The 24,248-nt window shown below is 45.6% G+C and overlaps 1 protein-coding gene, 1 long non-coding RNA gene and 1 other non-coding gene across 8 annotated transcripts in view; 2 read left to right on the top strand and 1 right to left on the bottom strand.

Moving 5' to 3' along the window:
* Window positions 1-10,554, bottom strand: part of SEMA5A (semaphorin 5A) — a 481,312-nt gene extending 470,758 nt beyond the window's left edge. For 2 of the 6 annotated variants that reach the window (XM_043601165.1, XM_043601208.1), the window contains exon 1: window positions 10,025-10,554. The gene's annotated coding sequence lies outside the window, so the exon portion shown is untranslated. Of the gene's footprint in view, window positions 1-9,757 lie in introns of all 6 variants that reach the window. The other 4 variants (XM_043601185.1, XM_043601215.1, XM_043601174.1 and 1 more) reach the window with 3 other exon arrangements.
* A 24-nt stretch (window positions 10,555-10,578) lies between these two features.
* LOC122495461 lies at window positions 10,579-15,248 on the top strand. Its single transcript, XR_006300467.1, has 2 exons — window positions 10,579-10,977; window positions 13,545-15,248. It is a non-coding gene; the product is annotated as an uncharacterized LOC122495461 (long non-coding RNA).
* LOC122496834 lies at window positions 13,375-13,445 on the top strand. The gene has a single exon (XR_006300959.1). It is a non-coding gene; the product is annotated as a small nucleolar RNA SNORD123 (small nucleolar RNA).
* Window positions 15,249-24,248: the final 9,000 nt, after the last annotated feature.

Below are 24,248 nucleotides of genomic sequence, written 5' to 3'. Positions count from 1 at the left end.
CCCTTCCACCATGACGTGACTCGGGAATGGAGGCGTTCCTACTGCCCTGGAGCAAATGCTTCGAGCTGCATGTTTTTCCCAGCTTGGGAACACCATCCAACGTGCAGCAAATGTCGGGGTGTGACTTAACAGCCATCACATTCCTGTCACACTCTTAACCGACCTAGAGGAGGTCCGACCTGTATGAGCCAACGCGAAGCACCACACGAACGAGACTCTGGGTGAGAGAACATGTCTCGCACGGTCATGGGGCATCAACAGGAACTCTGAAGCCCCTCGGCAAAGAGTCAGGTGCTGGAGACGCCAAACAGTATCAGACAGGACAAAACCTGGCAAACCCCTTTCACGTGGCGGGATGGACACTGCAACGGAGAAGGGAAGGCAAAGAGAGTGAGCCGGATCTTATTAGAAACGATATGGTCAAGAAGACGTCACGAACTCAGCTTGGCTCAACGCTTTTCTGGTAAAGGAGGAGCACAATAATTAAAAGGCTGCTGGATTAGTAAGAGAAAACTGAAAAAGCCATCAAAGGATATCTGAGGAACAGCCCTGTTGGAACAGAAAAGAAACCAGAGTCCAGCATTCTCCTTCTCACACTGGGCATCTGCGCCCCTTACCCTGGACAGAGTTCAACATCTGGGCACTGGACCCTTGCTCTGAAAACATCATCTTCCTTTTCTACTTACAGCCTGGCAAAATTAAACTTAAATCATGAAAATGCCTACCTTTACCTCCTAGCTCAAACTTTATAGGAGTTTTCCTTTGCTGACAGGTTGGCAAACTTCCTCCGATTTTAAACTTCAGAGAAAGGACAGGAAGTAAGGTAAGGAGGTAGCTGCACATTAGCCTTACACAGCCCAGGGCTGGGAAGTGAACATTCCAGGCTGTTTCCTGGTTCCAAACTGCCCGAGTAAAGTTAGGATCCTATACGTCTTAGTGTTGAAAATCAGTATTCGATGTTAACATCTGGATGCTTTCCAGAAAAGGAAATGGTTAGGAAAAAGTAAAAAATCATCAAAAGTAATAGTCTAATGCATTTTCTCCACTGAGGACAATGTCTTCACGTAGTTCCCGACGTAACACTCCCCCTTATTTCATTATGATCAATTCTAGCTATCACAGCCGATACAAATCAACAGTTCTCTAAAGGAGGTCTTAAAGCAAAAGAACATCACATTGCTTCTTACTCCTGAGGTTTCAAAACTAAGTATCAGTCCTCGCGACATGGAAATTTCTCTAATCATGTAACCAATCTGTTTAACAGAATGCCTAACCAGTTATCCTTGAAATCCGGGCAATATTAGCTCATTGAAAATGAAAGAAAACCACCACTAAAAAATACCCACGTAACCAGTGTGTTATTGACCAATTTAAACCATCAAAAGTGACATCAAAAATAAAAATGTCACCCACCCCTTTGCCCTCTAATAAGCAAAAGGAAATACTAATGTAATCTCAAAAATAATTCCTTTCCACTCACCAAAGATGAGTAATAATTTAGGATTGGTAATAGAAAAACATAGTCATTTTATAATTATTACTCTTAATTTGCATCTAGGCTGCAAGTTTGGGAGTGGGCAAATGTGGGATAAGCCAATCAGAAATAACATTGGTAAGAAGTCAATAAAGCTATCGCACTCGGATTTGAAATTTGGTCAATCTCAGTTGTTGCCTGCAACAACAAAGACTGAAGAAATTAAGCGTTGTTAGAAAATACTTGTCGGAAACATCACAGGGCTGGATAAAAATACTTTATTGCTAATGGAGAGACGCGCATGAGCTCTGAGGCCTGCAAGCTGCAGCCAGCTCTCGAAAAGCCATCCTGGGTGTATCTGGAGCTCGGACAGTCTGTGCCAAAGTAAACACTCCCATGGAAAGTCACCATGTGGAAACCAACTGGTGTGGAGAGAGTAAGGTGCCCGAGAGAGAGCCGAGAAAGCCCGTGGCAGGAGGCAGAGAGGATTTTAATGCCCTAAACAGATGGAAGTTGCAATAAACAAGAGGGAACAGCTAAAGACACACCCCCACCCAGAGACAACAGTCCAAGAGAAAGGAAATTACAGGCAATTCATATGTAGCTCTCCCCATAACCTAATTTCAGCTTGCGCTTTAACCGCAAAACTCGTCAAAGCAGAATAGAAAGAGCTAGAAGTGATGCTACGGCGACTCTTCTCCTCTAAAAGGAGAAAAACAAAACAAAACAAAACACTCTGCTTTAAGTACTCAGGCTCTGGGCGTTTAAAAAATCTGCGCCCTTCCACTGGATCTGGCTGTTTTAGAAGTCGCCTGCCTCACCAGCCACAGGAAAAGCCGTGCTAAGCACAGGTACCAGGACCCAGAAGCAGGCATCGTTGAGGCTTTGCCCACCACAGGAAAGCAGCACTGTTTGTGAGCAGAGCAGTTCTCCAGAGTTCCAGACCCTGCAGCTCTGACCAGGAGATGCAGTGTTTCCAAAGACTGCCTCCCCTCCACCCCCAGCTATGCCACATAATAAAACGGACAGAAGAACAATCCAGTCTAACGCATGACTGGGAACAGAGGGCACCAAACACATCCACGAGCTAGACTGGCTGGTTAGTTGAATTGAGTGATTTAATTCGGTTCTGTGGTCTCATCCAAAAGCAACCTGGGTTTGCTCATTTGCATAAAAGAGGTCACAATGCGGACACACTTCCCAGGAAGAGCCTCCGCGTCAAAGAAATGCCCATCACCTCAGCATCCTCCAGCCTCGGCACCAGCCTTTGTGAAACTCAGGGAAACACAGAATAGGACTGCCACTAAACGGCAGGATTTGTTTGGGCCGATGGCAGTTTAATTTTGTTTGTAATGTTTATTTTATTTTTGAGACAGAGACAGAGCATGAGCAGGGGAGGGGCAGAGAGAGAGAGAGAGAGAGAGAGAGAGAGGGAGACACAGAATCCCAAGCAGGCTCCAGGCTCTGAGCTGTCAGCACAGAGCCCAACGTGGGGCTCGAACTCACAGACCTCGAGATCATGACCTGAGCCGAAGTCGGATGCTCAGCCGACTGAGCCACCAAAGGCGCCGTGGGCCAATGGCAGTTTAAGGCACTCAAATAGTAGAGATTATGTCACAGTTCCTTTTTTTCTTTTTAAACAACTTTTATTGAGATATAACTTATATACTACAAAATTTACTCCTTGTAAGTGTACAATTCAATGGGTTTTAGTAAATGTACAGGGTAGGGTTGTAGGACTCTCCACAGTCCCGTTTTAGAACATTTCCATCATCCCCAAAAGACCGGCCTGCCCGTGGTCATGCCCTCCCAAATCCCCATTCCCGGCCCCAGGCAACCACTAATCTGCATTCGGTCTTTATAGGCTTGCATTTTCTAGACATTTCATACAAACTGAATCATAGGATATGTGGTCTTCTGTGACTGGCCTCTTTCACTAAGCATAATGTTTTGAAGTTCACACACAGTACAGCATATATCAAGAATCCATTCATGTTATTGCTGAATAGTAGTCCATTGGATGGCTACACCACATTTCGTTTACCCACTCATTTGTTTTGGCTTATTAAATCTATAAATCCAACTAAGTGACCAGGCTTATTGGCCTATTCTCAGAAATAAGAAAGCCTGCCATATTTCTAAACTTAGTCTAGAATTCCTGAACTCTCTATAATGTATGAAGATATGTAACGAGGATTCCATGTTTCCTGGAATTTTTTTGGGGGGGGGGTGCTATTTTTTTTTAATGTTTATTTATTTTTGAGAGAGACAGAACACAAGCAGGGGTGGGGCAGAGACAGACAGAAACACAGAATCTGAAGGAGGCTCCAGGCTCTGAGCTGTCAGCACGGAGCCCAATGCAGGACTCGAACTCACGAACCGTGAAATCATGACCTGAGCCAAAGTCCAAAATGCTTAACAGAATGAGCCACCGAGGCGGCCCGGGAGTGCTATTTTAAGTAAGTAAACAACATCTTTGAATTTCCATTTCTTATGTTTTAATACAGATGTCTTCAAACACATAAAGTGTCTTCATGCTAATTGCCAAGTCAAACTTCTCCGTCCCAGGTGCCCATCTCTCCTCCAGCTGAGACCGTTCAGTGCCCCCTCAGGTCCTGGGTCCAAGGACCCCATCCTGCACTTCAGCAGCCGCAGTCTGACCAGCCCTGGACCCACACTCAGCAGGCCGGAGCCCAGCTTTCTTGGTTCTACCACTGCAGGCAAATTCAAGGACTTGTTCCCTTGACCTGTCCTCTGAGTCACAACTTAGTTCTAGTGTGTTTCGTGTTACCATTCCTGAGGCTCCACCTTGGTTACCAAACACCCTCACCACGCCTGCAGAGATGCCCAAGCACGCTTCCGGTCTCCTCCTCCCCTTCATCTTCTGCAGCGCCTGTTTCTTCTGTAAGGCTCCGAGGACACGACGCAGAGATGGGATTCTGACCCAGACCCAGCACGGAGGCTTGGCCATCTCCAAGTCCCTCCACGTACTCCACTGGCCGACTCTGCACAGGGACCTCAACAGAGCCTCCATCACCGTCCGAGTCAGACAGGGACGATTTCACCACCGTCAACTGCTGCTGTCCACACCACCCCCTCCAGCTGCCCGCTCTGGCCGGGAATCCGGGGGCACCACCGCAGACCCGTCTCCAGCACCAGCAGGCGGGCCTGTCCCCTTGGGACTCCTCCAGTGCCAGCGAGTGCTCCCTCTAAGGCTGACGCCTCTCCCAACTGCCCTGTCCGATTAGGCAAGCAGCTCTATTAAACCGTGGGCTTCTAGTAATTATTCTCCCCAGCTGCTCTAGAACTTTCTTAAAGTCAGGTCCACGGTTACAACACACAGGAATTTACACGGCAGACAGCTCAGAAGCAAATCCGTTATTTAGCTCATGCTGTATGTCAACGGACATTAACAATGGCTTAACTACCACATCTGCTGGCCCAAGGGAGTTTAATATCCAGAGCAATTATCTTTGCTTTGTACCACCAGTTACAAACACTGTTGTCAGCTTTATAATCGGTCGAGTTTTACAGCCGGTCTAAATCTCTGTCCCGTAAAAGGAATCCCAGAACCCAGTTGCGATTCTAAAATCCATGTGGTTGCAGGACGTCCAACCCCCCCCCCCCCGCCCCCCTGCCCCGGTCCCTGGCATCCGATGCGTTCTTTCAGCAGAAAGCTAGTGCGGTCCTGGCAGCCGGCAGCTGCATCCTTGGTGGCTTCGGAAGCCCTCTCCCAAATGTGCCCCGTCTCCAGTTTCGTTACAGAAAGGGAAGTTCTTTGTGAGGAACTTTATCTAGAGCCAGTCTGGGAGGAATGCATTGCTTCCAGGAAGTTTAAGCCAAGCAGTAGCCATTTGATGATTCTGCAGACAACTCAACAGAAACCGTGTAGCAGAATTTCTCTTACTGCTTTTTTTGACTCTGCTTTTCTTTGCATAGGCACATCACAAATCGTTGTCAAATGTTGGGTGAATTTGAACTGATTGAAAGAGGCTCTATTTCCCGTGAACAATTTGTCCTTGCTCAGTCCTGATTGTCACTTGCCTAGAACTTATTTAATTTCACATCTCAGCAAATACAGCATCATTGCTCCAGGAGAGCTGGCTTCTGATACCGTCATTCTCCTGGTTATTTATCATACATATCTGTAATTGAATTACCCATTGCAGTAATGTGATCTACTCACAAATGTACATAAAAATGCAACATAACATACAACTGTTCCAACAGATACTTTCTCATCATCCCACAGAAGCAGAGGATGGCCAATCCTAGAGATACAGTGACTAGTAAGGAATGAAAGACGGGAAGATAAAAGATTAGTGGGTTCACGGCCTCCCAGAAATAAAAGATATTCACCCCCAGAAAAATGTATCCTCTCTCAGAATACGGTGCTTTTCAATATTCATCAGGAAACCAATTCCAGCACACGTGCGGGAGAAAAGAGAGCAAAGAGGGGAATGACTTTACTTTTTCCAAATGTAACAGTACTCTGCCAATATATTTTAAAACTCAGGAGAGAGACATAAAGTATGTCCATCTTTGCTTTTACCAGGCAACCATTTATCTTGAACAAGAAAGAAAGAAAGAAAGAAAGAAAGAAAGAAAGAAAGAAAGAAAGAAAGAAAGAAAACAACAACAGAGGGAAAAGAGTAAGAAAGCAGGAATTCCTTTCAAAAAAAAAAATTTGTTTTCTTGAGCCCACTGTTGGGTTAATCCTATTGTAAATGTCATGCCCCAGGTGAAATACAACTTGTCTTTGAAGCCACCTGGATTCAAAACACTGAAATCCAGAGACAGGTTTCCTTAGCTCCACGACCTGTAGATGGCAAAGATCCATCGTGTGGATACCAGTACATTACAATAAACTACTTATGCTCCATCTTCTCTTGGATCAAATTTTCGTTTGCTTTACTCCGTTTGCCTTAAATTCCAAATTCTAGGTAGGCTCGTGGAAAGTGAAAAGTTTACTTGTGTATATGCTAGCTCACTTTAATTTTTTTTTTTCTTCGTCTTGCTGTTAGGAATCGATTTCATATATCCAGATAACCAATACCTAGCAAATTCATCAAAGAAATAATATCGATATATTTATCAAGCATACCAAAAGCCGCTTCTTCAAACTGCTTCCCTACGAGCTATTCCTCACCTGTCGAATTTACCATGATGATGCTACCACTTGGTGCAGGGATTAGAGACAGCAGATTGCCCCCTATCTACAGCAGATCATTTCTACAAGGCAGCAAGCAGGGTGATAAAAACCGGCAATTTTCGACAAAGCTTCTGCGTCTCAGTTTTAAAAGGTTGCTGGGAAACATATGTGAAAATGCCTGTGTTGTCAACAACAATACACAAAGTAGGACAAACAACTCAAAGCACTTACATATACTCATCTCAGGACTCAAGAAAATAGTTCACTTTCTCTGCATAAATTTGCAAATAGATGCAGGTGGGCAGAAATGTACAAGGTTCCACACCACACACTTTGCACTTGGGCAGAACTCAATTTGTTAGATGCTGTAATTTACATTTTAAAAATTATTTAACACTAAACATAAAAATTTGTCACCTTGGTGTTATAATTATACCCTAAGCAATTGGTCTAAGTAACTATAGCAACAATTTCAGAAGCATTTTTAATACAACTTTGGTATAATTTTAGAATCAAGAATTACAGAGGATTTACTGCAGGATCCAGGACTACTTTTCTCAAACACTTGTACATAAATTCTACTACAGAAGTGCCTTCCTAGACTCAGACATATTCTAAACTAATTTGTTCTATCTTGCACACTGTATGATTGGCAATGCAAACCTTCTGAGATTATGTTCTTATCTCAGTTATTTCTAGAGCTCATAATTACTTGCTTAGGTGATGGACTGCCTTTTATACCTTGGGCTGGCCATTTAGCAAAGTTCTTTTTCACCCACTCCCACTTTCCTGTATGTTTATCACAACCAAAGCCTTCATCTCAATGACCTTGTAACCCAAAAGAAAGACCAACGTTGGAGTCATTCAAAATACTTATCAAGCTAATAAAAATTATGCAATGATTCAGTTAAGCAGCTCTCTCCAACACCAAGAGCATTCAACACAGTCCCAAGGAGCTAGCGTACAGCAAAGAAAAGTTTTTCAGTTTTAACATCTGTCCCTGAATTAAGAGTCTCCAGTGACTTTCAAGCAAGAGGTCTTACTGCAAAACCACGGATGGGCCTTCAGAAGGTTTGTGAACCCTCTAAAACGTAAGCGAAAGCTTACTCTGATGTGCATATATTCATTATGGCCCCAGAGCTGACAACTTTAACAGCCATTGCACTGTATGTTTCTATGTTCTGTTCTATCCAGACATGCTGAAGAAACAATTTTAAAAGGAAACGGCAGTGAAGAATGCAGGTTTATTTTTACCAAATTCTGAACATCTCAGAAACTGCTTTTGGACAGAGACAAGCTTTACCACCCAAGAGACCAAAGTCTTTGCTCCCAGCAGGGATCTCGCAGCTGTTTGCCATTAAAACAACCAAATAAGTTAGTGTAATTCCTAAAAGGCACAAAATGATTAGTACCATCCATCTTCTCCCTATTAAGGAAAGTATGCATAGACTAAAAGCATGTAAAAGCAGGTACCAGTTCATCACCCCTGGGTTCCATGAGCGCACAAATGATTAGTGTGAACTTTCAACACCGTGGATGGGCTTCTATTTTGTGGTAAGGTTTTCACAAGAAAGAAACTCAAGGAAAAAGAAATCTGTCTTCCAAGTGGCCCAAACAATTACATTTCAGACTGCTTTTTCTTTAAAAACAAAATGAAAAATGGTTGGGATAAAAAAAAAAAAATTCCCTGTTTCCTCTGATACAAACACAGGCATAGACCAGAAAAGTTATTTGGGTGATACACGATTCCAGGTATTATCTCCCTGAACTGAAACTGGGAACTGGTCACTCAAAGGGGTGCATGATAAACATTAACCCCTCTTCAACTATAAAATTGGCACAATTAGCAATTAACTTAATCCTAATTACATGTGACAAGTCTTGCCTAGTAAAGAATGTTCTTTTCTTTCTGTGTCTACTTAGGAAAGACTAACTGTGGAATGAATAAACATATCTGCTGTTTCCAAACTTGGCCTTTATGACAGAGCTCTTCTCGATAAGCTAACTGTGACATATGACTGCTTTTCTTGAAAGCAAGATGCCACAACCATGCATAACTCCTGGCATTTTAACTAACATCCTCCAGAGGAACAGAACCTTGTCAGTACAAAACATAATGACAACACATTATTATTATTATTATTATCATTATTTACTTATTTATTTTTCTTTGAGTAAATAATCCCAAGGACGAAGCCAGACGCATAGACAGAAGAGTTTGCAGGGATATGTTTGTCTCTGGAAGGAACCTTTCTCTAGACTTGTGTTTGGCAACCACCCTTCCTGTCGCTTCTCTTGCAAGGCTGACAGCTCCCTCGGTTGAAGGATCAGCTCCCCCCACCCCCCCCCACTCCCAAGATGTGCCGAGTCCCCTTGTTTGTTGACTAGGACCCCCACCCACTCGCCCAGAGTACCTGCTCTCAGCATCCTGTCTCCCTCTTCCAGTGCTCGCTCTCAGCGCCCCCTGCCGGCAATCCCCGGGACGCCGCAGGCGCAGGAAAGTTAAATCCCAACTCTGAGCCGCCGCATCCAGGTACAAAGCAAGGAAAAAGGGCGAGGAGGTAGACGCGCTTCCCGCCAAAGCCCCGGGAATCCGGATCTGACCGCGCTAGGCCGGGCACTGGGCGCCGCGGGGAGGGAGCCCAGTCCACTCCTTGGCGACGGTTCCCCTGCACATCTCTGGAGGACCAGTTCCCTCCGGGGCCCAGATGTACCTCCGGCTCCGAAACCCTGAGCCAGGGGATGCGAAACCGTGGAGCCGCGAAGAAATGCCCGTGGAAAGGGACTCGCCTGGCGCTGCAAACCATCCGGCACTCCCGGGCCCCGGCAGCCCCAGCCTCATTCTCCCTCATTAAGCAAAGCGCTGGGCGGAGTTGAGCCCAAGTCCCACGGCCTCCCGGTCTCTCACACGCGCCGCAAAGCCCCCGTAACTCGAACAGGAAAATCTGCCCCAGCCGGCGGGGCTGCGAAGCCCAAGCCCCCGGGACCCCAGCGCATCGCCCCCGACTACGCGAGCCCGGACGCGCGCCGGGTGCGCGCTCAGCCCCCCACTGCGCACCTTCCCTAGGTGGTGGGTAGGGGTCCCGCCTCGCCAACGCCAGATCGCCCGCCGCGTCGCTTCCGCTCCTTACCTCAACGCGCTCCGACCTCGGCAAAGACAGGGACACAAACTTCCAGCCCGTGCACTAGCCCAAGTGTGGGTGCCCCGCACCGATGGTCGTCCTAATCCCGTGCGCGCGGCCACCGGCTCTCCCCCGCCCAGCGCCTGCCAGACCGACCCCACCTGAGATCCACACGACCCACCCGCCGACCACTGCCGCCCCCGGGTCGCGGCCAGCAACGCTGCACGGTCGGGGCTGCGGCCACGGCCACGCGGGGACGGGGCGGGGGTCGCTCACCAGGTGCGAGGCGCGTTCCTCCTGCCAGTCATCCGGCGCCTGGGGCCCCGAGCAGCTCTGAGGGTCCTCTTCGGTGCCCGGCGAGGGAAGTCGAGGCAGCGGCCGCCTCAGCCCCGTTACCACTTGCCCAAACCCACCCGCCGCTCGCTGCGCTCCGGGCTGGGGGCGTCGGTTTGAGCGCCGGGCGCACGGTTCCCGGGCGCGCAGCCGGGCCGGGGGTGAGCAGGTTCGTGCTCAGCGGGGGCGACGGACCGGGAAAGGCAAAGTTGGGTGCCGGAGCCAGCTCTGCCAGGCAGCCACGGGTCGGAGAGGGGAGCCCCCCGGGAAGGGCCACACGGGCCGGGCCGCGCCTGCGGAGGGTGGGAGCCGCCGCCAGGCGAGGGCCGCGGCCGGCAGGGGGCTGCGGAGCCCACCCGCGGCGGGAGGACGCTGCGCGGGAGCGGGCTCAGCGAGAGCAGCCGCCGCCGGCGCCGCCTTCCCGGCGAGTAGAGAGGCGCGGGGCGCGCGGGCGGGGAGCTCGGGGCGGGAGCTCGGGGCCGCCTCGCCCCGCCCCCGGCCCCGCCCCGGCCCCGCCCCCGCCGCCGCGCCTCCTCCTCCCCTCCCCGCGCGGGTGAAACCCGAGCGCCCCACCCCGCGCCTGACCTCCCCGGGCCCCGCCCCCGCCGCTGCCCTTCCCGGGACGGGACCCCCTCCTCGCCCGCTTGCCCCCTGCACCCCAGCGGCCCCACTCCTTCCTCCCTGGTGCGAGTGCGACCGAGCGTTGACTTTTCGGTGACTCCCTTTCCCCCGCCTCGCAGAGACCTTCCGTGGCTCCCCCGCCCCCCCATCCGGCCTCTCAGACGTGGCTCCTGGAGGCTGGGGGTGGGGTGGGGGGGAGGAGGTATAAAGGGCGGGAGACCTCGCGGGCCGAGACCCGAGACGTGGCGCGCCCACCCTGCCGGCCTCATCTCCAGGTACGTGCGCGTCCCCCGGCCGAATCTGGCCATGTGGGGGGGGGGGGGGGTGGGCAGGGGCGGCCTGGGCCTCCGGGACTCCGAGTTTGTGATTTTGTTCGTTTTGTGTGACATCCACATGTGTGCTCTGAGCTGGAAACTCCTAAAAGACCGAGGGTTGCTTCGGGTTCTTGGAGGAGCTATTTTAGGGTGCACCTCCCGGCTAGTTCGGCTGAACTTCAGTGGAATGAAGTTAGAGAAATGAACAAATCCGACCAACCAAGGGAGGCAAGTCAGGGGGCTCCCCAGGGAGCCACGCGGAAAAGAAAGCCTCGGATGGATAAAGTCAACTTGTCCAATTCTGGACCAAATGTTACTTGTTGCACTTTTGTCGGATCTTTCGGCCTGTGGAGCAAGTGTAAAAGTGAAAAGATTCATGACTGGAAAGCATAGTACTTTTCAAAACGCCTAGAATTTGATACTTTGTTGCAAAACTTCCGTTTGGAACCCAGAGGGCTCGGGGGTCACTCTTTCCTCTGGATGGGGGTGGGGAACGGTATCTCAGGGCCCTGTTTATCCAGATCTCGGCCTCAGATGCCTCAGAAGGTGGCTTGGAAGTTTCCCTTGCATAAGGAAGTGCATGAATGCTCCCACCGCTGTCCCCTCTGCAGTGACATAGGATGCCCCTATGGCCCACATTCACACAACCGCTACAGGGTCTGGTTCTTGGGATTTGTCTGACGCTGAAGGGCCCGGTGTGCCCTAGCTGTGCCAGTGAGCCCATCTCTAAAACAAAGAACACATCCCTGGCTGTGAGGCGTCGTGGCTCACGCAGTAGCCACGCAGATCCAAGAGGAGGACAATAGAAATAAATACAAAGTGACATTGATTTGTCTTTATCGTCTAGAAATATTTTTTATATAAAAGATAATTCTGAATTGCTTTTCATAAAAGCAGTTCTGAAGGTTTCCGTGGAAGCTCAACCCAGCCCCAAATCTCCAGTTTCTCTCTCTCACTGCGGGTACTCAAGGGCTCACTCGGATTTCCTGTAAGACATCCAGAGGAAATGTCAGTGTTGGAGGGCCTCTTTGAAGAAGGATTGTTTCCTGAGTTGTGCTGGGGGCACTCCGCCTGGTGCAGGGCAGCTGCCTGGCTCCTGGAGACTTAATGGAAAGCTTAACACTTCCTTCTGGGCTTGGCACGAAGGACACTTGCTCCTTCCTAACATTCCCATTGATTCTTCTGCCTACGTGGCACAAGGGCCTTGAAGCCCTCCCTGGGAGGAGGCTGGGCAAGGTCTAGCCTGGCTGTTCTGCTCCTGGGGAGTTGGGGGAAGCGGAGGGACGACACTACCTTACGCCTGACCTTGCAGCCTTTGAGTGAGTGAGGGGACCTGTCGAGCCCCAGCCATCAGGAAAAAGGGAGGCAGAAATGAGGACCCATGTGTTTAGCTAATCCTTGTCAGTGCGCCTCAACATCATTACAGTTAAAGGCCTGCACACTTTAAAAAAAAAAATGCTTGGCATATAGAGTGTTAAGCACTGGGAAGAAAATACCTTTCTACACCATACCCCAGGAGGGATCATAGCATCATGTTTAATATGTAACTTTATGTGTATGTGGGGCGGGAGTCGATTTTATATGCAATGTACGGGCTATAAGGAAGCAGTTAGAATATATATATTTCATGATAACGAATTGCAAGCAAATTAATAATAAGAATGAGATAGTGCATCCTTAGTTTAAAGTGAAATGGACCCACGCTGCTGGTGATTTCACCTTGTTACCTGGGGAAAGCTCCTTTACTTCTCTGAGCTAGTCTTTTCATCTGGAGCTTAAACCAACCTGCTGGTAAGTGTGTCCTCTGTTGGCATGAAGGAGATAGGAGGCGATGAAAGTGAGACCCTCGCCGGGGGCCCAGCACAGAGGTAGGCTTTTTTTTTTTTTTTTTAAGTTTATTTTGAGACAGAGCAGAGGAGGGGAAGAGAGAGAGGGAGAGAGGAAGAATTCCAAGCAGGCTCCACACTCATGAACTCCAAACTCAGGAACGGTGAGACCATGACCAGGGCAGAAACCAAGAGCCGGACGCTCAACCGACTGAGGCACCCAGGCGCTCCAGAAGTAGGCTCTTCACAAAGAAGATTATTTTAAAGAATCCACAGATGTTTCCTTTTTCCAAATGACATTGCTGAGGTTTTTTTTTTCTTTCTTTGCGAAGTCATTCCTCATTGAAGAACTACCTACATGAAGCTGCTTCTCATCACACCGTAAAGCTAGAGGTGATAATTTCAAAACAAAACTGTTTAGTTCTCTTCTTTTCAGGATAAAATGAGAGCTCTCCTTGGACTGATTTTGATGAGCCATGCTCATAATGTAAAAAAAAATATATATATATATGAGAAACCTAGCCCAACACTTGGTGAAAATGATGAACCGTGGGGCGCTGATTTCATGTGACTTGAAAAACGCCATCCATTTCCTGATTCACCTTAATTTCTGTGTGGAGATGTGGGGGATCCCTTACGTCTCTGAAATAAGTAACCAGTGTTGTCTCCTCTTTGTGTCTCTCCCTTCCGACTGAATTCCAGCCACGTCGCTGCCCTGCCTCCTCTGTGGAGCGGAGCCCAGATCGCCGCCCAGAAGAGGCGAAGATGTGGCCGTAGGTCAGGAACGCCCTCAAAGGGAAACCTGGATATTTGTGATCTTTACGCCGCGGGGAGATAGTATGAATGTCATGAAAAACCTCCGCCCGGAAATCGTGGTCTCCAGGCGTCTGCATCGTCACTGGCTTTTCCTCCAGAGGAGCCAGGGACGACATATCACAGTCCTCAACCACAGTGTTCTTGCTCCCCGGTCTTCTTTCTTTTAGATCTATGGCTTTTAAGGATTCATTGAACTGCTGGATCATCTGATCAACCCCATCAGTGTTTCTTTGTTTGCAGATGGCCACATTTTGGTGAAAAGATAGGCCATTTTATGCCACACTAGGATTGCCTAGTGCTCTTTGTTGTTCATGTATATAAAGACCCATGATGCAGGGTGATGCAGACTTAAGTTTTGGGAGGTGAGGCATCTCCGGGTCAGCAGAGCTTAGGGTGCCCTCAGCCCCTACTCAAGTCCCTGGAGCTTCACCAGAAACTCTTTAGGGTTCTTTTACCCAAGAAAGGCTCACCACCGCCCTTTATGTAGCAGCCCGCTCCCCTGTAAGCAGACCAGTTTTATTCAAGAACAGCAGCCCGGAAACCAGGACGCAACAGAAAGAAAATATGTCTGGCACATGGGAGAAGGAGCATATGTGGGCCCCGTACAAGGGGCAGGTGCCCGGTCCTTACATAGAAGGACTGGATCCTCTCTGTGGGCACCTGCTCGCAGCCCTCTGCCAGTCTGCGCCCTGGACATGCATCCTCTCCATTTCTCTAAGTTTCCACCCAAGTCCATCCAGAGCCTGCCTCGAGCTTCCCTTGTCTGGTCAGAGAAACATGCGTTGCCCCTGGCACCTGGGCCGTGGAGGTTGACACAGCACAGCTTGACCTTCACACGACCCAGGTGAGTTCTTCTCTGGGAACGCCCTGGAATTAATTCCACAGGTGAAAAACGCCTCATGGCTACATTCAGGGAGGCAGCCTCCTTAAAGCCCGCCTGCTAAGAGCCACTGCAAAAACTGAAGGATACAACAGCCCGAGGCTACATTCAAGGAGAAGTGCTCACTTAGTTTTCACTCAGAAAAGTTTAGTAATTCATCTTGCTTCCGGGAAGGGCCTGGTAACAAAAGACACTGCATTTTACTTTAGTTTTACTTTAGTAAAACTTTTGCTTTTACTTCTGTGTATCCAGAGGACCAAAGTAGATTAGAGATCTGCAAGTATTTTTGCCTTTTCTTTATGGTTGAATTTCTACCAACCCAATTTCCGTAAAAAAAAAAAAAGAAAAAGAAAAAGTAAAAAATATCCATGCTCAAAACACCTGAAGTCATTTTTTTTTTTAATAAGTATAGTATGGGGAGAAGGAAGAAGCTAGGTTTAAAAGATTCTTGGAATACCTAAAGGAAATACAGATGGTTTATAGCATGGAAATAAGCATCCGTATGGTTTCCTAAGTGGTATTTTCTGACATTGGGCCTTGTATGTATCTCGTATCTACAAGCAAATAATTGCTATGCTGGAATCCATGTTCTTTTTATTCCTCTGTCTTTGGAAATAGAGCTTTGGGGGGAACTAAGTCCCTTTGGAAATATATTTTTCAAAAATAATGTGAGTCCTACATAGATTTAGGAATAAAATACAAATTGGTCTGCCTCTTTATTCCATCATTCAATGAGGAGATTAACTCGTAATGACCTTGAGTTCAATGAAAAGAGTATCTACTAAGTGAAATTGAACCAATGGGCAAAGTGTCTCCTGAATCCTGCAGCAAATCAGTGGGGAGACGAGCTGTCAAGGGTCCTGTTGCCCATCTGTCAAGTCTCATTACAGACCCTTCCTTTCATTCCTATTGCTGTCGCCTTAATTCAGAACGTCAACTTCTCTCACCCCGAATCCCACCACCTCATACTGGTCTCCCTGCGGCTCTCAGTCTATAACGCACACCTCAGTGACCATCTTCAAACAGCAGTCCAAATGGTCCTTAATAACACAGACTTCTTGATTTTATTTGAATTGCAATCTGCCCAGCTTAAAAAAGAAATGCCTGAAGCTAGGTGAGACCATGGAACTTTGCTGTGACAAATAAGACGTAAGTGGGTGCAGCTCCAAGTACAGCTTCATAAAAGGGGCCAACGATGAACACCATGATTTTGTGTGCCTTTCCCTCTCCATGGGGATTTCTGCCTGGAACTTGATTGTGGTAGCTGAAGTTCCAGCCACCATCCTGGACTGTAAGGTAACCTTGATGATACAAACCATGAGACAAAGATAGTAGAGCTAAAAAATAGAGCCTAAATGCCTGGTGACCCTATGGAACCCCCATGTCCACCTAGAATAGCCTAGCTCCAAACCATAACATGAGAAAGAAATAACTTTCCCTTTTGTCTATCCAGCATTGTTTCTGTTCTGGATTTATCAGGTCCCTGCTGTCTTCCCTCCTCCCCTCCCTCATTCTTTGCTTTCCCTCTTTCAACCAGGATTGTTGCATAGCATGTGCCCAGCATATGGCTGCACATCTTCTCGGTTTCTCTCTATTCTGTTCCTAACAGAATAGAGAGAAACCGAGAAGATCCCTGTCCTTTCAGGACAAGCATCATCAACAAAATGGCATTTGAGCTGACATTTAAAGGATGATTAGTGACTTAACGAGAAACGGGGTCATTCAGGGGAAGAGAGTGAGATCCAGGGAAGAGTGGAAATATTAACTTTAGAATTTAACTCAAACACACTTGTTAAAATGCCAGGGAGAGTAATAGTAATTGCAGAAGAACAGCAATGGGTACAATCTTATTAAACAGTAGAGAGGAAAAAAGATGAAATAAGGGAATTTGATCAATCCAGTAAAAGGCTGGAAAGGGAAGGAAGACAGAAATGGAAAAAAAAATTGCAGGGTGGAACGAACTAGTAGAAATTGGTAACCTCGTAACATTGCATTATGGCAGAATGCAGAGAAATACGATGGGAAAAGATACATCAGACAAATATCAGTCACAATAAAACTAGTTTACAAATCCCAATATCAGAAAACTGGCTTCTAAAACAAAATTCTTTTTCAGTAAAAATATTCACCATTGAAAAAAATTCAGCTCATTAGGAAATACAAATATGTATGCAACTAACAAAATGGCTTCAAAATATAAAAGGTAGGGACACCTGGGTAGCTCAGTCAGTTAAGCACCTGACTCTATTTCAGCTCATGTCGTGATCTCCCAGGTTTATGAGATCGAGCCCACATAAGGTCTGTGCTGACAGTGCAGAGCCTGCTTGGGATTCTCGCCCTTTCTCTTTCCCCCTCTGTCTGTCTCTCTCAGAATAAATAAACTTTAACAAAAACAAAACGATAAAACACACACACACACATACACACACACACACACACACACACACACATATATACACACACACATACATGATGAAGCACATTCCTGCCACTAATTGATAAATCCAAGGGGAAAAATACTATGAATTTAGATATCCTAAAAAAAGCAATTAGCAAAATTATTCTAATAGAAATACTAAATACTCAGGCACGATTTACAAAACTTAAGCAAGTCTGGGGCCACAAAGCAAGCCTCAGTGAATTTTGAATAATCTGCATCATGCGATTAGGTTACAAATTAATAATTTAAAAATAATTGAGAAAACTTACATTTGTCAGTTGTAAGCCACATTGCCAGTAGCATGTGTGACAAAGAAATGGTAATGGAAGTCAGGAAAATTCGTATGTTGTATGAAAATGGAACATTTAAAACTTACATAATGTAGCTAAAGTAGTATTTACAGAGAAATTTAGCCTTGAGCACTTGTCTTAGGAAAGAGGCGCTGAAATTAACAAGACAAATGCCCAACTCATTAGGAACAAAGCAAGGGAAAGAACATAGTTATTAATATCGCATATTAATAAGATAAACTACAAAGTTACAAGACAGCAAAACTAAGCTGTTTAAAAAATAATAAAATACCAATAAAATAAGCAAACATCCGGCAAGGTATATAATTCACGAGAAATTTAGCTTCAGGAAACTAAAAAAGTGAAAATCCAAATACATTTACCACCAGTAAAGAAACTGAGTCAGTAAGCAAAGAGCGAGTAAAATAAACAAGATGGATGATTTTCTAGGAAGATTCTACCAAATATTCAAGGCACAATTAATCCCTAGTTTATAAAAGTTATTCCAGTGCATGGAAAAATGATAGGCCAAACTCCCCCCAATTCAAGGATGTTTTACCATTATAAAATATATCAATATAAATCACCTCTTCAGAATTAAGAAAAAAAACCATATGATCATTTCAATAGCTACTTAATGTACTTCTATGAAATTCAATGTACATTTGTCATTTAAGAAATACTTCTTGGCTTTTGGATTAGTAATACGAAGGAAGTTGCCCAATTTGATAGACTATCTTTCAAAAAACAGAATCCACAAAAAAAACTTGACATTTAATCATGAGAAGTTGGAGACGTTCAGTTGAAAAGAAATCCAAGACAAGCAAGCACATTTCTATCCTTCCATGTGACACTGAAACCATGATTGTAAAGGAAGAAACAAACTTAATCTCAAACAATAGAATTGTCTCCAGCGAAGCCACTTAAGAACATCTACAGATAAGTAATTAGAATAGAGAGAAAGTCTGCAAATTTGCTACAAAAAAATCTCAATATATAAATCCATTTGGCTCCCATAAACCAGAAGCCAAGATAAGAAAATATAATACAGAAAAATTAACATTAACAAAAAAAAAAATCGGTATGTTACCTAAGTAATTTTGGCAAGAGGTATGTTGGACCTCTGTGAAAACCTATAAAACTAAGTTTAAATATCTTAAAGAAAAAAATAAGATCTTCAAAAGTATCAAAATAAATTGATGCTATCCCATATCTGTGTGGAGTGATTCAGTATTTATAATGTCTTGAATATGAACTATTCATTCAGAAATATCCACGCTCCCCAAATTCATCCATAAATACAATGGAGATCCAATCAAAATTTCAACTAGCTACGTGGAACTTAAGTAGACCCTCACAGTGGTAAGCAGAGCAAAGGCAAATGTCTAAGAGTGATTAAAGAATTTCTGCAGGGGTGCCAGGGTGGCTCAATCAGTTAAGTGTCCAACTCTTGATATCAGCTCAGGTCATGATCTCATGGTTCGTGAGTTCGAGCCCCACATCGGGCTTTGCACTGGCAGCACAGAGTCTCCTTGGGATTCTCTCTCTCCCTCTCTCTCTCTGCCCCTTCCCCTCTCATATGTGTTCTCTCTCTCCCTCTCTCTCCCTCTCCCTCTCTTTTCTCCCTCTCTCTCTCTTTCCCTCTCTTTCTCTCTCAAAATAAATTTTAAAATAAATAAATTTAAAAAAATAATTTCTGCAGAAAATGAACCAGGAAGGTAATCAATATTGTTCATAAAGCTACAGAAATTGAGGCATTGAGATATTGGCATGGGGACAAAGTGAGCAATGTAACAGAGGGCCCATGAACAGACCCACCTATATGCTATCTTTGATATGTTACAAAGGGGCCCACTGGGGAGAGGTGCAACTCAATAAATGAGTCTAAGACAGTTGAGGACCGTGATGTAAAAACACCGAATCAGATACCCACCTTAAGCCATTTACAGAAATAACTTCAAAGTAGATTAAAGCCAACACGAGAAACAAAAAATTAAAACATTTAGGAAAATGTATAAGAAGCTATCTGTATGACCTCTGGGTGGGGAAGCAGTTCTCAAAATAAGATACAAAGAACAGCCACGCAGAAACGAAAAAAATCAATATAGCAAACAACATTAAAGTTTAGAACTTCCATGTGATGAAATACAACTTAAGCGCAAGCCATAGCTGGCAGAAATTTCCGTGCATACAAATGACAAAAAATGGCAGACAGAATATGTTTTCAAAGTCCTACCAATCCACTGGAGAAGGAGGAAATGAGAGGAAACTGTGCAAACGAAGCAGGAAGCTTCCTCGATGGCCAATAAACAGAAGAATAGAATAAAACCTCCCGAATCGTGCTAGAAATGTAATTAAAAGAAGGTGGTGCCATGTCATACCAATCAGACTGACAGCAGTGAAAAAGTCTGGCAATACCAGCTGTCATCACGTACTGGTCAGGGAAGCTATAGAGGTAGAAAATGGTACGATCACTTGGGAAGGCATTTTGGCCGCTCTTATAACGTTGAAAATGGACACTCCATATAGCCCAGTTAGCAAAGTTGCAGAGGATATGTAGTATCCTGCCAGTTTGTATAAAGTATTGAAACAAAAATAAATCATATCTATGTAATGTCTGGATACATATACAGCAGTGAAATAGCACACAGAACTGATGGACACTAAATTCAGGTTGTTTATTCCTGGGCAGATGGGAGGGAGATCATGGGAAGATAAGGGTTGCCAACTTTATCTGTGCATCTGTTTTCCATGAAAAAAGAAATAAGGTATGAAGCAAATATTGAAAAATGTTAAGGTTGGATAGAGTCGGTTCGGTGGGTGTTCATTAGATTATTATCCTTTCCCGTATGCTCATAAGATTTCATAATTCAATAAAAAAGTTTAATGGGAAGTAAGGAAGTAGAGGCAGTAGGCAAAAGAAAGCTCATTAGAGCAGTTTTGTCCTGAAGAAGAACAAAGAAACTGGTAGCAGCTGGAGGGACATGAGCACACAGGGCTATTTTTAAAAGTGGGTCATTTCAAGCATATTTATACATTGACTGAAATACCTTCATGGACAAAGAAATTGACGGTGTACTAGAGAAAGAAGGTGATTGTAGGAACAAAGGCCTCGGAAAGATAAGAGGCAGTAGAATTTGTGTTTGGAGAGAATAGGGGTTGTCCCAGCATTGTCCTGGGAGAGAGGACCACATAGAGATGGAAGTTTTGTTCGTGCAGAGGAAGGCCTGTCCCTCTAAGAACTTTTGTTTTCCGAGTGATGTATAAGGTCAGATTCACATGAGGAGTAGGGAGAGGGTGTCAGCGTTGAGAAGAGAAGAGAAGGGAAGCTACGAAGCCAACGTCTCGGAAATCGAGAAAACAAACTTATTGGAATCTCCATGCTACATTGAATGACCAGCTGAGTCCTGTGGTCATCATCCTCAAATGAGCTCCATCCACATGCTGGGATTTTCTCCAGCAAAGTTCAGCAGCTCAGGCGCTGGTGCAGAGAAGGCCAAAGATTGGGTCCCACCAGGAGATGGTTTCCCCAGGCAACGGAAAAAGAGAGAAGCAAGAAGGCTGAGGATGTTCGCAAAGAAGTGACTTTAAGGGTAGTCATACAGTGTAAGCTAAGTAAAAGGACACAGGGACAAAAATAAAGATGGTGTCAGTGGACTGGAGAATAAGATGAGGTCAAGGAATCATTGCACTGGGAGCCTGGAGAAGGATCCCCAGAAGTTGTTATGGGGGAGGGTAGGTTAAGGAGGTGCAGTGGTCCCAGATTTGTCCATGACAATGGGACCAGAGCTGGAGAAGTTTATGGTTGTTGCAGGTTATTGTAGGAGGGCAGGTGGGTCAGGGAAGAAAGCCAGCCTCTTGGATGTGTGATGAATATAGAGATCAAAGTCACTAAGAGGAATCTTTAGTGAATGAGGTAGAGTGACACAGGAAGTTCGGGAGACAACCGTGGGGAAAAGGGGGCACTGCTGTGTTCATCTCAGTTTGAAAATGCGGTTCAGAGAGAACGTGCCTCTAGGAAGCAGCTTGCAAACTAATAACCAGAGGAACCCAGAAGTGTCTGACTCCAAACTCCATATTCTCTTTCCTGTACCGATCTCCTTGTGCAAGTTTCGACACAGTAAACTTGAATAACTATACAATGGAATTTGATGTTAATCTTCCAGTACCTCCTCTGGACAGAGCTGGTCATCACGACCCTTAACTGATGTGACTAATCAGGAATATTTGGGGAGTTTTCTCACATACACAAGCCCAGGCTGACCCTGCACCTAGTGATCAGTCTCTAGGGGATGTGTGCAAACCTATGATTTTGAAAAAGCTCCCGAGATGAGTCTGATACACAGGTACTTAACAAGCATTAACCTCAGGTTATTGTCAGCACAAAAGCTCACCTGTCTTTAAAGCAGAAATGTTCTGATATTCCTGAGAAAGAAATGATCCAAGAGAACAGAGACTCAAGGGCCCAGTTGTGTTTTTTCTATCCATGTCTACGCTATGGCTCTTGTTCCAAGTACTCTATATAGCAACTCATTCCATATTAAGCTGTATTGAGAGATATGTTTTCCTGTTCAGAATCTTATGGTTTCACAGAACATTCTTAATATTTGCTTGTCTTGCTTAAAGATTCGCTAAAATACCAACTTTCACCAATAGGTTTCTATAAGATGTTTTGCTTATCTGTAATATCTTCTGTAAAATGTTGCCAACTTTATTACTCTAGAGATGGCCAATCTTATGGGGATCTCTTTTTTGTCTGTCTGTCGGTCTCTCCCTTTCTCTCTCTCACTCACACACACACACACACACACACACACACGCACGCACACACACACCTCTTCTCTTCTGCTAAGATCAGATTTTCCAGCTTTGTGCATAATCAAAGGGATAGCAACTGGGAGAAAATTTCCCACTGAGGAGCACCAAGAAAGACCATTTTGACCACTGTTTACCTCCCTTCTATCCTTTCTTCCACGAGCTCAACCAGCACAGACATGATTATTTAATTATGCCAGTATGAGAGCTACAATATTTATTTCACCTTTCCCTGCCCCCAGGAGATGATGTCATTCCAACTCGCCCCAGGAAAACATGTCAGGATCTTGGGCAGGTGAGGAAATGGCGTGCGGTTTTACCTTGTTCCTAAAAAATTGTGCCGCACCTTCCAACTTCCACCAAGTTCAATCATGGTACATGGAGTAGGCTGGATTGTCTTCTGTTTCATTCCCTAGCTCCTTGTGCAGTGCACAGGACATGATTCATCCAAATGTGATGACTGCATCGGTGAAGTCACAGACATCTGAGGCTCAGGCAGTCCTCAGTGAAGTGGACTCCCAACGTGCCATTCACGTCCTGCTAGAAGGCGTAGGTGGGATTCAGACAGCACTGCTGGGGGTATCGGAGGCTGGATCCTCACCACCTGCACTACTAGGCCAGGAATTGCAAACTTTGCCTGTGAAGGCCAGGTAGGAAATATTTAGGCTCTGTGTAAATATGCGATCTCTGTTGCAATTCAAATACATGGACCAGTTGGGTTTCGATAACACTTCATTTACAGAAGCGGGGGTAGGGGGTGTGGGGACATCGCCTCCCGCCCTGGGTTGGTCATTGAGACCTGCTCGAGACCGACAGTGGTAAACTTGAGGTTGCCTCAGAATCATCAGAAGGGCTCATTAGAACCAAGCTGGTGGCCAACACCCTCTTGAATTTTCTGATTCAGTAGGTCTTGAGTGAGGCCCAAGGCTTTCCGTCGTCAGTCTGTCTCCAGGTGATTCTGGTACGCAGGGTTGGGGACCACGCATCAAGAACCACTGCCCAGAGGAATATTAATACACATAGCCTGCACGTCACCTCTTGAAAGCAAATCAGAATTAATAGAACATCTTGCCTTTCCCATGACTAAGTCCCTATCCTGTCCTTCTCCGTGCAGTCTTTATTCAGGAATTTTTGTTTTCCGGAACATCAGCTCTTTCAGACAGGGATTCTGAAGAATCCTGTCTTGTCATTCACAGTGCCTGGCATAGTGGCTTAGGTGCTCAAACATGTTTGCTTGGAGAATGAAAATAAAATGAATGGCTGTATTGCTGGGTTAGATTAGTTCCAACAATTTTTAAAATGTGATAAAAATACTAAGGATTTGGGTATATTGCTCTGACTCAGAGAATAACATTAACCCGTGGGGAAAAATCGTTTGTGTTGAACAGTAGCTCATTTTTTCCAGCTCACACATTTAAGGAAAATCTACATTTTGAAGATGGTCCTGAGTTTTGTCCCAGTCATATTAAATGTAGCCTGCGTTGAGTTATGAGTCTCCATCAGAAGAAACTCTTGCCTGTCAAGAGATTGTTCCTTCGAGATCGGGGACGAAAGGAGATTCAGGCTATAGGTTTCACAAAAGGCAGTACCAACCTAGGCAATAAATGATCTTACGGTGGAAAGATTGGGATCAGCCTGACTGGACATGTCCAGAAATAGCTAGAGCAGAGGACTGCCTGCCCAGACTGATTTCCCCCTCGGGGTAAATAGCCAGGTGTCAGGCGAGGACCAAGGCACATAAGAATCTCAATGCTTTGGTGGAACCATAGAGGCATCAGGGCCCTGTGGTTCCCTTAATTTAGAAAACTGGCTGGGAAATTAAAATCTCCTCTGAACGATTTGAATTGGGAAGAAGACAACCTCATTTAGTTTCAGAGCATGACTTTTCTCCCTGCCACACCCCCAATTCTGAGAGAACCCGACCACAGTAGCCGAATGTAAAGGCCACTTGCTGTCTGCAGTAGGCATGCATCAGGGCTTTCCTGCGTCCAAATGTTCATTTCAACTGACAAAACACTCTCGGCACTTTAATTTTATTTCATAACGAACAGGCAAACTTAACTTCTAAGCATTTTTATTCCGAGTTTAATGGCTCACACTCCCGAGGTCGGCAAGCAGATGGAGTTGAAGACGAGAATGTATAATTGCAGATCATGAAACTGCAA

The sequence above is a fragment of the Prionailurus bengalensis genome, chromosome A1 (genome assembly GCF_016509475.1).
Source record: "Prionailurus bengalensis isolate Pbe53 chromosome A1, Fcat_Pben_1.1_paternal_pri, whole genome shotgun sequence".
In the NCBI taxonomy this organism is placed as follows: domain Eukaryota; kingdom Metazoa; phylum Chordata; class Mammalia; order Carnivora; family Felidae; genus Prionailurus; species Prionailurus bengalensis.
This window is presented reverse-complemented; position numbering and strand designations above follow the sequence as displayed.